This window comes from Pan troglodytes, chromosome 11, assembly GCF_028858775.2.
Source record: "Pan troglodytes isolate AG18354 chromosome 11, NHGRI_mPanTro3-v2.0_pri, whole genome shotgun sequence".
Lineage (NCBI taxonomy): Eukaryota > Metazoa > Chordata > Mammalia > Primates > Hominidae > Pan > Pan troglodytes.
Window position 1 is genome coordinate 96,759,654 of NC_072409.2, and position 15,634 is coordinate 96,775,287.

A 15,634-nucleotide genomic window follows, 5' to 3' on the forward strand; every position below is an offset into this window, starting at 1 on the left:
ATTGCTTGAACTCAGGAGGCAGAGGCTGCAGTGAGCCGAGATCATGCCACTGCACTCCAGCCTGGGCAGCAGAGTGAAACTCCATCTCAAAAAAAAAAAAAAAAAGAAAAGAAAAGAAAAAAAGAAAAGTGATGTTGCTATGGTAGATGCCATTCTTACAGCATAACTTTGGATCACAAACCTTTTTTATTTTTTCATTGCAGTGCTCTAACTTCAAAGACAGATTGATTTGGTTTTGTTTTTGTTTTTTGAGATGGAGTCTTGCTCTGTCACCCAGGCTGGAGTGCAGTGGTGTGATCTCGGCTCACTGCAACCTCTGCTTCCCAGCTTCAAGCGATTCTCCTGCCTCAGCCTCCCGAGTAGCTGGGACTACAGGCATGAGACCCCATACCTGGCTAATTTTTGTATTTTTAGTAGAGACGGGGTTTCACCACATTGGCCATGCTGGTCTCAAACTCCTGACCAAAAGTGATCTGCCTGTCTCAGCCTCCCAAAGTGCTGTGATTACAGGCCTGAGCCACCAGACTCGGCCATTGATTTGTTTTTTGTTTCTTCTTTTATTTTTCTCTGCCTCTTTGCATGCCTCAATCAGATGATTTTTTGTGTGTTTTAGAGATCTGTTAAAATTACATCAGGCTGACTTGACATCAATATAGCCTTACATTTTAGAAGATAAATTCTGAATTCTTGATGGATTTCATAACATTTATAAGTAGTGTGGTAATCACATGTTTGCTAAACTTTGGAAATCATGATGTAACCCTCTGTCTTCACATAGTGAAGCCTTTTGGATTTTTCTTTAATGAAATATTAAGTTGAATGTGGAGCTTTGAGTAATTGGCCCAGATAAAAGAAATGACTTATAATTAAAGAATGTCCTGTTGAGTTCAGAGAAGGACTGTGTGGTAGATAGAGCTCCCTCTCCCCTCTCCCCTCTCCCCTCTCCCCTCCCCCCTCCCCCCTCTCCCCTCTCCCCTCTCCCCTCTTTCCACGGTCTCCCTCTGATGCCGAGCCGAAGCTGGACGGTGCTGCTGCCATCTCAGCTCACTGCAACCTCCCTGCCCGATTCTCCTGCCTCAGCCTGCCGAGTGCCTGCGATTGCAGGCGTGCGCCGCCACGCCTGACTGGTTTTCGTATTTTTTTGGTGGAGACGGGGTTTCGATGTGTCGGCTGGGCTGGTCTCCAGCTCCTAACCGCGAGTGATCCGCCGGCCTCGGCCTCCCGAGGTGCCGGGATTGCAGACGGAGTCTCGTTAACTCAGTGCTCAATGGCGCCCAGGCTGGAGTGCAGTGGCGTGATCTCGGCTCGCTACAACCACCTCCCAGCCGCCTGCCTTGGCCTCCCTAAGTGCCGAGATTGCAGCCTCTGCCTGGCAGCCACCCCGTCTGGGAAGTGAGGAGCGTCTCCGCCTGACTGCCCATCGTCTGGGATGTGAGGAGCCCCTCTGCCTGGCTCCCCAGTCTGGAAAGTGAGGAGCGTCTCTGCCCGGCCGCCATCCCATCTAGGAAGTGAGGAGCGCCTCTTCCCGGCCGCCATCACATCTGGGAAGTGAGGAGCGTCTCTGCCCGGCCGCCCATCGTCTGAGATGTGGGGAGCACCTCTGCCCTGCCGCCCCGTCCGGGATGTGAGGAGTGTCTCTGCCCGGCCGCCCTGTCTGAGAAGTGAGGAGACCCTCTGCCTGGCAACCGCCCCGTCTGAGAAGTGAGGAGCCCCTCCGCCCGGCAGCCACCCCGTCTGAGAAGTGAGAAGCGTCCTCCCTCCTCGTCTGGGAGGGAGATGGGGGGGTCAGCCCCCCGCCCGGCCAGCCGCCCCGTCCGGGAGGTGAGGGGCACCTCTGCCCGGCCGCCCCTACTGGGAAGTGAGGAGCCCCTCTGCCCGGCCAGCCGCCCCGTCCGGGAGGGAGGTGGGGGGGTCAGCCCCCCTCCCGGCCAGCCGCCCCATCCGGGAGGGAGGTGGGGGGGTCAGCCCCCCGCCCGGCCAGCCGCCCCGTCCGGGAGGGAGGTGGGGGGATCAGCCCCCTGCCCGGCCAGCCGCCCTGTCCAGGAGGTGGGGGGGGCGCCTCTGCCCGGCCGCCCCTACTGGGAAGTGAGGAGCCCCTCTGCCCGGCCAGCCGCCCCGTCCGGGAGGGAGGTGGGGGGGTTAGCCCCCCGCCTGGCCAGCCGCCCCATCCGGGAGGTGAGGGGCGCCTCTGCCCGGCCGCCCCTTCTGGGAAGTGAGGAGCCCCTCTGCCTGGCCAGCCGCCCCGTCCGGGAGGGAGGTGGGGGGGTCAGCGCCCCGCCCGGCCATCCGCCCCGTCCGGGAGGGAGGTGGGGGGGTCAGCCCCCCGCCCGGCCAGCCGCCCCGTCCGGGAGGGAGGTGGGGGGGTCAGCCCCCCGCCCGGCCAGCCGCCCCGTCCGGGAGGGAGGTGGGGGGGTCAGCCCCCCGCCCGGCCAGCCGCCCCGTCCGGGAGGGAGGTGGGGGGGTCAGCCCCCCGCCCGGCCAGCCGCCCCGTCCGGGAGGGAGGTGGGGGGGTCAGCCCCCCGCCCGGCCAGCCGCCCCGTCCGGGAGGGAGGTGGGGGGGTCAGCCCCCCGCCCGGCCAGCCGCCCCGTCCGGGAGGGAGGTGGGGGGGTCAGCCCCCCGCCCGGCCAGCCGCCCCGTCCGGGAGGGAGGTGGGGGGGTCAGCCCCCCGCCCGGCCAGCCGCCCCGTCCGGGAGGGAGGTGGGGGGGTCAGCCCCCCGCCCGGCCAGCCGCCCCGTCCGGGAGGGAGGTGGGGGGGTCAGCCCCCCGCCCGGCCAGCCGCCCCGTCCGGGAGGGAGGTGGGGGGGTCAGCCCCCCGCCCGGCCAGCCGCCCCGTCCGGGAGGGAGGTGGGGGGGTCAGCCCCCCGCCCGGCCAGCCGCCCCGTCCGGGAGGGAGGTGGGGGGGTCAGCCCCCCGCCCGGCCAGCCGCCCCGTCCGGGAGGGAGGTGGGGGGGTCAGCCCCCCGCCCGGCCAGCCGCCCCGTCCGGGAGGGAGGTGGGGGGGTCAGCCCCCCGCCCGGCCAGCCGCCCCGTCCGGGAGGGAGGTGGGGGGGTCAGCCCCCCGCCCGGCCAGCCGCCCCGTCCGGGAGGGAGGTGGGGGGGTCAGCCCCCCGCCCGGCCAGCCGCCCCGTCCGGGAGGGAGGTGGGGGGATCAGCCCCCCGCCCGGCCAGCCGCCCTGTCCGGGAGGTGAGGGGCGCCTCTGCCCGGCCGCCCCTACCGGGAAGTGAGGAGCCCCTCTGCCCGGCCAGCCGCCCCCTCCGGGAGGGAGGTGGGGGGGTCAGCCCCCCGCCGGGCCAGCCGCCCCGTCGGGGAGGTGAGGGGCGCCTCTGCCCGGCCGCCCCTACTGGGAAGTGAGGAGCCCCTCTGCCCGGCCAGCCGCCCTGTCCGGGAGGGAGGTGGGGGGTCAGCCCCCCGCCCGGCCAGCCGCCCCGTCCGGGAGGTGAGGGGCGCTTCTGCCCGGCCGCCCCTACTGGGAAGTGAGGAGCTCCTCTGCCCGGCCACCACCCCATCTGGCAGGTGTACTCAACAGCTCATTGAGAACGGGCCATGAAGACAATGGCGGTTTTGTGGAATAGAAAGGGGGGAAAGGTGGGGAAAAGATTGAGAAATCGGATGGTTGCTGTGTCTGTGTAGAAAGAGGTAGACATGGGAGACTTTTCATTTTGTTCTGTACTAAGAAAAATTCTTCTGCCTTGGAAAAAAAAAAAAAAAAAAAAAAAAAAAAAAAAAAGAAATGACTTGTCCAGGGATGACAAAAATTAATCCTGACCTTGAGGGATTCACTCTACCAACTCAGAGAATGAGATACACTGGCACTGATTGGTAAAGTCATAGTACCCCGAACTCCCTCAGTTGTTTTTGAGTCATTAAGAACTACTAACATTAGCCCTGTCAGAAGCCAACCTAAGAAAAGAATATTTGCCAAATGCAATTCCAGAGCTGGAATGTTGAGGTATAGACAGTGAATATAATGGTTAAGTTATTCCTGAAACTTTAGCTCAGTTCTCTTTCCAAAATTAACATACTAATATATATAAAAAATCACTCCTTTTCTCCTACTCCTCTTTCCTACTGGCTCTCAAAAAATAGGACTCAGAAATGAAAGGATCAGGCATCTTCACAAAAATGAAGGAAGCCTAGCTTGAGCTGGACATGGCTTCTCAAGCCTGCACTTGTAGTCCTAACTACATGGGAGGCTGAGGCAGGAGGACGGCTTGAGCCCAAGAGTTTGAGGCCAGCCTGGACAACACAGTGAAACTTTGCCTCTTAAAAAAAAAAAAATACTGAGCCAAAATAAAAGGTCTCAGGGTTTTTTTTTTGTTTGTTTTTTGTTTTTTTCCCAAACGTGGCTAGCAACAGCACTTGCCTCCAACAAAACTGCAGAGGCAGCTATTCCAGAGTGCAATGGTGCGATCTGGTTCACTGCAACCTCCGCTTCCTGGGTTCAAGCAAACCTCCTGCCTCAGCCTCCTGAATAGCTGGGATTACAGGCATATGCCACCACACCTGGCTAATTTTTGTATTTTTAGTAGAGACGGGGTTTCTCCATGTTGGTCAGGCTGATCTTGAACTCCTGACCTCAGGTGGTCTGCCTGCCTCAGCCTCTCAAAGTGCTGGGATTACAGGTGTGAGCTACCGTGCCTGGCCCACCAGGTATCAGGATTTTCAAGCACAATTTGGTGGGTAGGGGGAAGCCAGTGATCTGGAGGTGCTGATTGGTCAGGTCAGAGATGAAATCATAGGGTCAAAGCTGTATTCTTGCACTAAGTCAGTTCCTGGGTGGGAGGGCTATAAGATCAGATGAGCTAGTTTATTGATCTAGGTTGTGCCAGCTGATCCATCAAGTGAAGGATCCGCAAAATACCTTAAGCACTGGTTTTAGGTTTTACAATAAACCTAAAATTTAGGTGATGTTATTCCCAGGAGCAATTTGGAGAGGGTCAGAGTCGTGTAGCCTCCAGTTTCATGACTACTAAACTATAATATTTTTTTTTTTTTTGAGACAGAGTCTCGCTCTGTTGCCCAGGCTGGAGTTCAGTGGCACAATCTCGGCTCAATGCAACCTCCGCCTCTCGGGTTCAACCAATTCTCTGCCTTAGTCTCCTGAGTAGCTGGGATCACAGGTACCCACTATCATGCCCAGCTGATTTTTGTATTTTTAGTACAGATGGGGTTTCACCATCTTGGCCAGGCTGGTCTTGAACTCCTGACCTCATGATCCACCTACCTCGGCCTCCCAAAGTGCTGGGATTACAAGCATGAGCCACTGCTCCCGGCCCTAAACCATAATTTCTAATCTTGCAGCTAATTTGACAGTCCTACAAAGGCAGTCTAGTCCCTAGGCAAGAAGGGGGTTTGTTTTGGGAAAGGGGTGTTATCATCTTTGCTTTAAACTCTAAACTATAGCCGGGCACGGTAGCTCACGCCTGTAATCCCAGCACTTTGGGATGCCAAGGTGGGTGGATGACCTGAGGTCAGGAGTTTGCGACCAGCCTGACCAACATGGAGAAACCCCGTCTCTACTAAAAATACAAAATTAGCAGGGTGTGGTGGCACATGTCTGTAATCCCAGCTACTCCAGAGGCTGAGGCAGGAGAATCGCTTGAACTGAGGAGGTGGAGGCTGCAGTGAGCCAAGATTGCACCACTGCACTCCAGCCTGGATAACAAGAGCAAAACAACGTATCAAAAAACAAAAAAACGAAAACAAAAAAAAAACAAAACCTCTAAACTAAGTTCCTCCTAAAGTTAGTTCAGCCTACATCCAGGAGTGAACAAGTACAGCTTGGAGGCGAGAAGCAAGATGATGTTGGTTAGGTCAGATCTCTTTCACTGTCTCAGTTACAATTTTACAATGGCTGCTTCAATAGTGTGTGGGGGAAGAAGTGTGTGTGTGTGTCTGTCTGTGTTGAGGGAGTTGTTTTTATTTTTTGAGAGGAAATCTCGTTCTGTTGCCCAGGCTGGAGTGCAATGTCACAATCTTGGCCCACTGCAACCTCTGCCTTCCAGGTTCAAGCGATTCTCCTGTCTTAGCCTCCCATGTAGTTGGGATTACAGGCGTGTGCCACCATGCCCGGCTAATTTTTTGTATTTTTAGTAGTGACAAGGTTTCACCATATTGGCCAGGCTGGTCCTGAACTCCTGCTAGGATTATAGGTGTGAGCCACTGCGCTCGGCCTGAGGGGGATGTTAACTTTACATAGCCTTCTCTATCTACCAAGAACAAACAATTCCTTTCTGGCCCCCTTAAGGGAATAATGCTCAGTTTTTTTTGTTTTTTGTTTTTTTTTTGTCTTTCTTTCTCATTACCTCATTCCCTCTTGCTCTTTCTTTCAACATTCATTCAACAAACATTCACTGGGGACCTTCAGACATTTATCCCTCAGAGACAGCATAATATAACTGAAAAAACTTTGGCTTCAAAGGTTGTAGACAGGATCTTTGATCTAACTCTATACTTACAAACTGGGGAAACTTGAACAGGTAACTTAATCTCTTTCAGGCAGAGGACAGAATAGGAAAAACATGTCCTTCCCACTTCACATGAGAAGGTATTTTGTAAATTGTAAAAAACAAAAAACAAAAAACAAAAAAAAATGTATAAAACAGACATGTGCCACCATGCCTGGCTAATTTTTGTATTTTTAGTAGAGATGGGGTTTCACCATGTTGGCCAGGCTGGTCTTGAACTCCTGGCCTCAAGGGATCCACCCATGTTGGCCTCCCAAAGTACTGGGATTACAGGTGTGAGCCACTGTGCCCAGCAATAAAGGGCAATTTATGCAAAAATGATGAGGTGAAATAGACTTATTGTTTAGTTGTATTTTTATATGCATTGTGGAAGCAATGCAGCATGGAGGAAAGGCCGTGGAGTCACGCACCCCAGGTCCTGGTTTCAATCTGCCAGCTGTGGTACCTTAGGCAAATAACTCGATTGCTGTAACCCTCTGTAAATGAAGAGTCTGACTTGAATGCGGTGTTTCTTAATCTGTGGTTCTTGGATCACCCGCATCAGAATGACCTGGGTGGCTCACACTTGTAATCCCAACACTTCGGGAGGCCAAGGTGGGAGGATCGCTTGAGCCCACGAGTTCAAGACCAGCCCTGAGCAAAAGAGTGAGATACTGTCTCTATAAACTAAACTAATCATTTAAAAATAAAATAAAAGTTTCTGGATTGTGTCCTAGATCAGGTGAATAAGAATCTCTGGAGATGAGGCCCTAGAATCTGCATTTTTAGCAAGTGCTCAGGCCATTGTCATGCACACAGAAGCACACAGAGACCCACTGATAAGACCGTCAACAGATTCTCTTCCTGCTCAAAAATTCTATAATTCTCATGACCCAAATTGTAGTTAGCTCTATTTTTCTGTGATCAAAGCAAAATTAAAAGGAGACAGGAAATAACAAAGATTTAGAAACTACTATTTGCAGGCCAGGCATGGTGGCTCACACCGGTAATCCCAGCACTTTGGGAGGCTGAGGTGGGCAGAGCACTGGGTCAGGAAATCGAGACCATCCTGGCCAACATGGTGAAACCTCGTCTCTACTAAAAAAATACAAAAAATTAGCCGAGGGTGGTGGCACGTGCCTGTAGTCCCAGCTACTTAGGAGGCTGAGGCACGAGACTCGCTTGAACCCGGGAGGTGGAGGTTTGCAGTGAGCCACGATCGCGCCACTGCACTCCAGCCTGGGTGACAGAGCAAGACTCCATCTCAAAAAAAAAAAAAAAAAGAAAAGAAACTACTACTTGCCTTGTAGTATGTTTAGGTTTTTATATACACTGTCATATTTTTCTCCACAATGATCTTTTGAGGTAGGTATTATTATCACCATAGTATGCATGGATTCAAAGTTGGGAAATCTGATTTCAAAGTCAGTGGTTTTTCAGGAGTCTCTCTGAACCTATTCTGATTCAGGGGCTGCCTGAAAAAAAGTCAATGGTTTTTCCATTATACAATGCTCCACTAAGAAACCACAAAAGAGCTTACTGTAATTGATAAGCTCCAGTGCACACCTTATTTGTATACAGTAGATTGGGAGTTGTTTCTTCATTTTTGGTGAATCATGAGTTTTTCCTATTGTGAACCTTAATTGCTTGATGTGGTGATGACAATATAAAAGCTATAAGTGTTATGTCACTCCACTTTAGCCTGGGTGACAGAGTAAGACCCTGTCTCAAAAAGACAAAACAAAACAAAACAAAAACCCAGAAAACTAAAATCTTCTTCTGAATTTCTCTTTGCTTTATTCTTCTTGCTTACTTAAAGTTTATTCCTCCTATACTCTGTGCATTTTTGTAAGGCAGTTTAAATCTTTTGTGTGGTGGAGAATGAATTAGATATAAACAAATAATAAAAAGCAAGCTACAATTATGAATTTACTAAACAACTGCATTCATGTAAAGAGAATAAAAATACTTGAAATTGTGACAGCCCAGGATAATTTCAGTTCATGAGATCTCAAACATACAGCTAGCTTCAAAATAGAGAAGACAAGTAGTCTAGATGAGAAATAGATTTGAAATTGACAAGGTCTATCTTTTGAATCCTTTTGCTTGAATTACCTGTTTCAGAAAGAGAAGGGGCCAGGGCAGGCTCAAAGATTTGGTTTAGATGGGGAGAAGGAGGTTGGTCTCTTTGGAAACAAAGTCAAAACAAGGTCCATGTGAAAGAGGCATTGCCTTTTCCTCTTCATGGTATTTGGAGAAGAAACACAAAAAGAAAAGCAGAGGATCAAGTTCAGGGGTGATTAAGAATGCTGAGTAATTGAGTCATCCAAGAAATTGTTCTTGCTGCTGACCAGTTTGCATGGAAGTTGAACTGGTCAAAACAGAAATCATCTGGCCTTCTGATTGGTAACTTGTAACCCCATTATCTTGGTCTCTGATTCATAAGAAAAGTAGTTTGATCTAATTTCAAGCTCAGGTGAAAGGAAGAAATGAGGCCGGCCATGGTGGCTTATGTCTATAATCCCACCACTTTGGGATGCCAAGGTGGGTGGATCATCTGAGGTCAGGAGTTTGAGACCAGCCTGGCCAACATGGAGAAACCCCAATTCTACTAAAAATACAAAAATTAGCCAGGTGTGGTGGCATGCGCCTGTAATCCCAGCTACTCGGGAGGCTGAGGGAGAATCACTTGAACCCGAGAGGTGAAGGTTGCAGTGAGCCGAGATCGCACCATTGCACTCCAGCTGGGTGACACAGAGAGACTCTGTCTCAAAAAAAAAAAAAAAAAAAAAAAAAAAAGCTGGGAGCGGTGGCTCACACCTATAGTCCCAGCACTTTGGGAAGCTGAGGTGGGCAGATCACAAGGTCAGGCGTTCAAGACCAGCCTGGCCAACATGGTGAAACCCCATCTCTACCAAAAATACAAAAAATAGCCGGGCATGGTGGCAGGCGCCTGTAATCCCAGCTGCTCTGGAGGCTGAGGCAGGAGAATTGCTTGAGCCCGGGTGGTGGAGGTTAGAGTGAGCCGAGATTGTGCCATTGCACTCCAGCCAGGGCAACGGAATGAGACTCCGTCTCAAAATAATAAAAAAGAACGAAAGAAAAGAAAAGAAGAAATGAATATAGGAACTTTCCTCTGTGATTGGATAGAGCTATCTTGTGACAAGAGAATAGCAAAAGTCACCTGTCTGAGATAATGTTTTGGAAAGGACATTATAAAGCCATATACAATGTAAGCAATTGTTTTTGTTGTTGTTGTTGATTAAGACAACACAACTGAAGGGAACCCTAGATATCATCAAGTCTAATTCCTTCATCTTATGATGTCTATGTGGACACTGAAGCCTGTCAGGTTAAGTGTATTTGTTGCCCAAGAGCACACACTTAGTAGAAGTAACAATGTAGACTTTAGAATTAGACAAACCCTATGCAGGGCCCGGCTCTGCCATTTACTAGTTTATGATTTAGGGCTGGGGAGCGCCTCAGAGAGGTGAAAAGCTGAGCTACACAGAGAAAGTGGAGTTTTCCAGAGGGTCAGGCAATACAGACAGAGGGAGCAGTATATCTGAAGAGGAGCTATGACAGGGAGGATGAGCTTAATGAAGAAAGGGATGCAGGTGGCTGTAGCTGGAGCACATGGAGCTCTTGGGGGAGGGACGAGAAATTATGGGAAGAAAGGGAGACTGTTGTCTTGTCTCCGGAAGAGGAAACTCCACTGCCAGATTTTTTTTTTCTTGCTATATCAATATTACTTTGCATCAGTAACATACCCAAAGAAGCGTGAGTTGCTATAATACAAACTCTAGAAAAGGTGGCTTTTCCAGCAGAGTCTCCTATACTTCTTAGTCTAGGAAGGCAGACTGGAAGGGGCCTAGGATATTACTGGTCCCTTGAAGTCCCTTCCAATAATCCTGTGAGCTGAGCTCTCTTCAGCTCAATGCCCAGGAAGGCTTTCTTAGGCAACAGTTCTCGGGGTGTGTTCAAACAAACAAACAAACAAAAAACCATGAATAATAGCTACCATTTCTATGTGCCTGGCATTATTCTGTTGAGTGAATTGATTCATTTAATCCCCACAAGTCTTATGAAGTAATCACCGTTATTTTTCTTCTCCTCAACTTTTCAAAACGTTTTTCTTTTCTTTTTTTTTTTTTTTTGAGATGGAGTCTTGCACCTGTTGCCCAGGGTGGAGTGCAATGGTGCGATCTCGGCTCACCACAACCTCCGCCTCCTGGGTTCAAGCGATTCTCCTGCCTCAGACTCCCCAGTAGCTGGGACAATAGGCATGCGCCATCACGCCTGGCTGATTTTGTATTTTTATTAGAGATGGGGTTTCTCCACGTTGGTCAGGCTGGTCTCGAACTCCTGACCTCAGGTGATCCGCCTGCCTTGGCCTCCCAAAGTGCTGGGATTACAGGCGTGAGTCACCGGACCCGGCCAACTTTTTTTTTTCATTAAAAAATTTTTTTTACCAGCCTGGCCAATATGGTGAAACCCTGTCTCTACTAAAAGTTCAAAAATTAGCTGGGCATGGTGGTGCACACATATAGTCCCAGCCACTCTGGAAGCTGAGGCAGAAGAATCACTTGAACCCAGGAGGCAGAGGTTGCAGTGAGCAGAGATCACCCCACTGCACTCCAGCCTGGGCGACAGAGTGAGACTCAATCTTAAAAAAAAAAAAATTGTTTTAGCCAGGCACAGTGACTCACGCCTGTAATCCAACACTTTGGGAGGCCGAGGCAGGTGGATCACCTGAGGTCAGGAGTTCGAGACCAGCCTGGCCAACATGGTGAAACGCCGTCTCTACTCAAAATGCAAAAATTAGCCGGGCATGGTGGTGGGCACCTGTAATCCCAGCTACTCGGGAGGCTGAGGCAGGAGAATCGCTTGAACCGAGGAGGTGGAGGTTGCAGTGAGCTGAGATCATGCCACTGCACTCCAGCCTGGGCAACAGAGTGAGACTCCATCTCAAAAAAAAAAAAAAATTAGCCAGGCATGATGGCACATGACTGTAATGCCAGCTACTCGGGAGGCTGAGGCAGGAGAATTGCTTGAACCTGGGAGGCGGAGCTTGCAGTGAGCGGAGATCGTGCCACTGCACTCCAGAGTGAAGACTCCGTCTCAAAAAAAAAAAAAAGCAAGCATAAATGTACAAAGTACGGAGGTGCAAAGGTGTCTGAGTGATAGATTCCATCTAAGGTAGTCGGGAGGTCTTCCTGGGGGTGGTGGCATCTGTCCACCACTCCCAGGTGGGAATTTGAAGGATAAATTCCCAGTGAACAAGGTGGAGAAAGCATGAGCAATGACATACAGGAATCCTATAATAGGATGTGTTCAAAGGACTGTAAGTAAATCTGTGTGACTAGAGCTTAAAATTTAAGATAGGTGCAACGCAAAGTATCTGAGACAGGGCTCAATCAATTTAGAAGTTTATTTTGCCAAGGGTAAGGACACACACACGGGAGACAGGTCTGTGCCTTTCTCCAAAGATGATTTTGAGGGTTTCAATATCTAAAGGGGAAAGGAGTGGATATTGGGGAGAGGAGAAATTTTTAAGGGGTGTGGGCCAGTAAGAGGCAAATGTTTGCATTCCTTCGAGTCTTTGATTAGCCATTGACATGTGAGATGGGGGGGTAGAGGAATAGTCACGCATTCATCTAGCTCAGTGAATCTGCATTTTTACATAAGATAAAATAAACATAGGCCAGAGGGAGCAATCAAATATTAATTTGTCTCAGGTGAGCAGAGGGATGCTATTGTGTTCTGTCCTATGTCCCACATCTGTGAATATAAGCTATCAATTTACATTGTGAGGATGAAATTCAACAGAACTTTTTAGGGTAAAGATCTTGGGGCCCACAAGGAATTTCCTAGTGGGCAAATTATGAGGGAGGTATGTAGCTTTTTTGTTTTGTTTTCTTTTGAGACAGGGTCTCACTCTGTTATCCAGGCTGGAGTGCAGTGTCTCCATTATAGCGGTCCCCAACTGCAACCTTGACCACCCAGGCTCAAATGATCCTTCCACCTCAGCCCAGCAAGTAGGACTACAGGCGCATGCCACCACACCCGGCTAACTTTTGTATTTTCTGTAGAGACGGGATTTCAATATGTTGCCCAGGCTGGTCTCAAACTCCTGGGTTCAAGTGATCGCCTGCCTCAGCCTCCCAAAGGGCTGAGATTACAGGCATGAACCACTGCGCCTGGCTTATGTAGCTTATCTTTGAATAGGAGGTTTGTGTGACACAGTCCCCAGCTTGACTTTTCCCTTTGGTTCAGTGATTTTGGGGTCCCAAGATTTATTTTCCTTTCACACAGGTAAAGTCCGGAGAAGAAGCTGGTGAGAAAGAGACAGGAGCCAGATGCTGAATGACGGTAAATCGAATCCTGGAGGGAACCAAACAAAACCCTGAAAACCTCCAGGAGTCTCAGGTTGGCCAAATCCTTGGTAATGTCCTGCCACTCCCCAGGACTGCCACACTGTACACACCCTATCTAATGGCAACCTACTGCAGGGGCCAAGGAAAAACGTTTCCTTTGTCCTCTGGAGTTTCACTGAAAAATCAACTGGCGGAAAGCAAATTAACAGGGCAAAAGATATACATGTATTATTATAAAAAGACGTAAATGTATTATTGGGCATGTGGGGGAACCACAGAGTAATTACTCCACCTCTCAGTGGGCTCAGAAGCTTATATACCCCTCCTGAGGTTACAGAAAGTTTGGGGGCTCAGAGAATGGTGGTAAATCAGGATTTAGTGGCAAGACAGAAATGGAAACTTGGCTAGCAAAAGTCATTTCATTATGTAGATTGGGGTCCTCAAACTTTGGGCCATTTACATTGTGGCCATTTACATTCCTGTTAGGAATAGGGCCGCACAGCAAGAGGTGAGTGGCGGGTGAGTGAGCAATACCGCCTGAGCTCTGCCTCTTGTCAGGTCAGCAGCTGGTATTAGGTTCTCTTAGGAGCAAGAACACTGTTGTGAACTGCACATGCAAGGGATCTAGGTTGCAGCTCCTTATGAGAATCTAATGCCTGATGATTTAAGGTGGAACAGTTTCATCCTGAAAACCATCCCCCTGCCCTGGTCCATGGAAAAATTGTCTTCCATGAAACCTATCCCTGATGCCAAAAAGGTTGGGGACCGCTGATGTAGATGAAACCTCACAGGTAGTAGCCATTGGAAAGAATAGATGGTTGATGTTTCTTTCAGACCTTTAAAGGTGTCAGACTGTCCATTAACCTTTCTATATCTGGACAAGGGAAAACCTCAGAGAGCACCTGGCTGCATCAATGCAGATTTTCTCTGTATATTGCAAGCCTCTCACACACACACACACACACACACACACACACACACACACACACAAACAGCTTCGTAGGACTACTTCCGCCTGCAGGTCCTCTGAACAGCCATATCTCAAAATATGTGAAAGAAGTATATTTTGGGGTAAAATTTTTTGGTTTCCTTCACTACACATCTCACCTTGGGTGTTATTCTTGCCACTGGTTTCATGTTCTCAGACTCACGAAGCTGAAAAACAGTTGGGGATGCAGAATTTGATGTGCTTCATCCTTTGTGGGCTTGAAGAGTCTCTTGTTCCCAAAATTATTCCCTGGGGCCCTCTGCTTCACAGGCAAATAAAAGCAAAAAGAAGCTTGCTCAGCCTTAAGTGAGGAAATGACTCACAGGTTTAAAACAAAAAAGGAAAAGATGGAGGCATTTTGTAGGTGAAAGGGCGAGAGTCTTCTGATGCAAAATAAGAGGTCATTAGAGCAGGGATGGATTATCAGTAAGCAGAGCAAACATTTGCTTAGGGAACAAACAGCGCCGGAACACGAAAAAGAAAAGAAAAACATAATAATTTAATTACTTAAAACACTGAAGATGGCAACATAGGAAAAAACCCAAACCAGAACATTTTTGGACTTCATAACATTTTATGGTTCAGTATTTATGGCTTAGTATTTTATTTTGAATTACATGTGGGGAGGAGGGGTAAAAATACTTTAATTTTTCTTGCTAAGTAAGTACTATTATGTATGCAGGTATAATGGTATAAGGGATACCATTTTAATGGGTCCGTTTGGAGCTTTAAATATGATCAACAGTATCTGTGTGCATGCAAGATTGGTTAAGAAATTGGGTTAGACCGGGTGCGGTGGCTCACGCCTGTAATCCCAGCACTTTGGGAGGCCAAGGGGGGCGGATCACGAGGTCAAGCGATCGAGACCATCCTGGCCAACATGGTGAAACCCCGTCTCTACTAAAAATACAAAAATTAGCTGGGCGTGGTGGCCCGCACTTGTAGTCCCAGCTACTCGGGAGGCTGAGGCAAGAGAATCACTTGAACCCGGGAGGCTGGGGTTGCAGTGAGCCAAGATCGCGCCACTGCACTCCAGCCTGGCGACAGAGCGAGACTCCGTCTCAAAAACAAAACAAAACAAAAAAAACCACCACCACCAACAACAACAGAAAATGAAAACAAATTGGGGTAAAAGTCTCTGAGAGCTTCCTACAGTTTCAACTCCAAAGCTTCACAAAGCCAGTCCCTCCTGGCTGGAGCCAGGGACTCCAACGCTGTGGGCTTCTCAGGGGGCGGACCCGCGGCGCCAGCGCCTGCTCCCTTCCCACCTCCCAACCCTCCTCTCTGCTGTATCCTCCCTGCGAGCTGTGTCGGGGGCGGGGGGGGAGTGGGGGCCGAGGCCGGACAGCTTCATCTGGAAATCCCCCGCCACTCACGGGGGAAGAAGTCCCACGAGCCCTATCTGGCCTCGGGCGCTGGCGCAACTTGTCTGCTCAAATAATCTCGTTCCAAATCTGTGCGTTTTACACAAGAAACAAACAAAACAACAACAACAAAAAAACACAACTGGGACTCAGATGACGTTTTAAGTTGTCTTTGAAAAACAATGCATAACCCTGCACGTATAAAGTTGCCTATGTCACATAACCCTAGGCAGGTGTCATTCTGGAGTGATCTGGGGTTAAGTTTTTTGTTTTCTTTTTCTTTTTTCTTTTTTTTTTTTTAGACAGGGTCTCAGTCACTCAGGCTGGGGTGCAGTGGTACAGTGGCGCGATCTCGACTCATTGCAGCCTCGACCACCTGGGCTCAAGATTCTTTCACCTCAGCCACCCACCCACCTGCCCCCAACCCCGCTAAACAGCCGGGACTAGCTGGGACTACA

At 49.7% G+C, this 15,634-nt stretch overlaps 1 pseudogene; it reads left to right on the forward strand.

Moving 5' to 3' along the window:
* LOC740890 (small ribosomal subunit protein eS6-like) overlaps positions 1-12,876 on the forward strand; it is a 66,909-nt pseudogene extending 54,033 nt beyond the window's left edge.
* Positions 12,877-15,634: the final 2,758 nt, after the last annotated feature.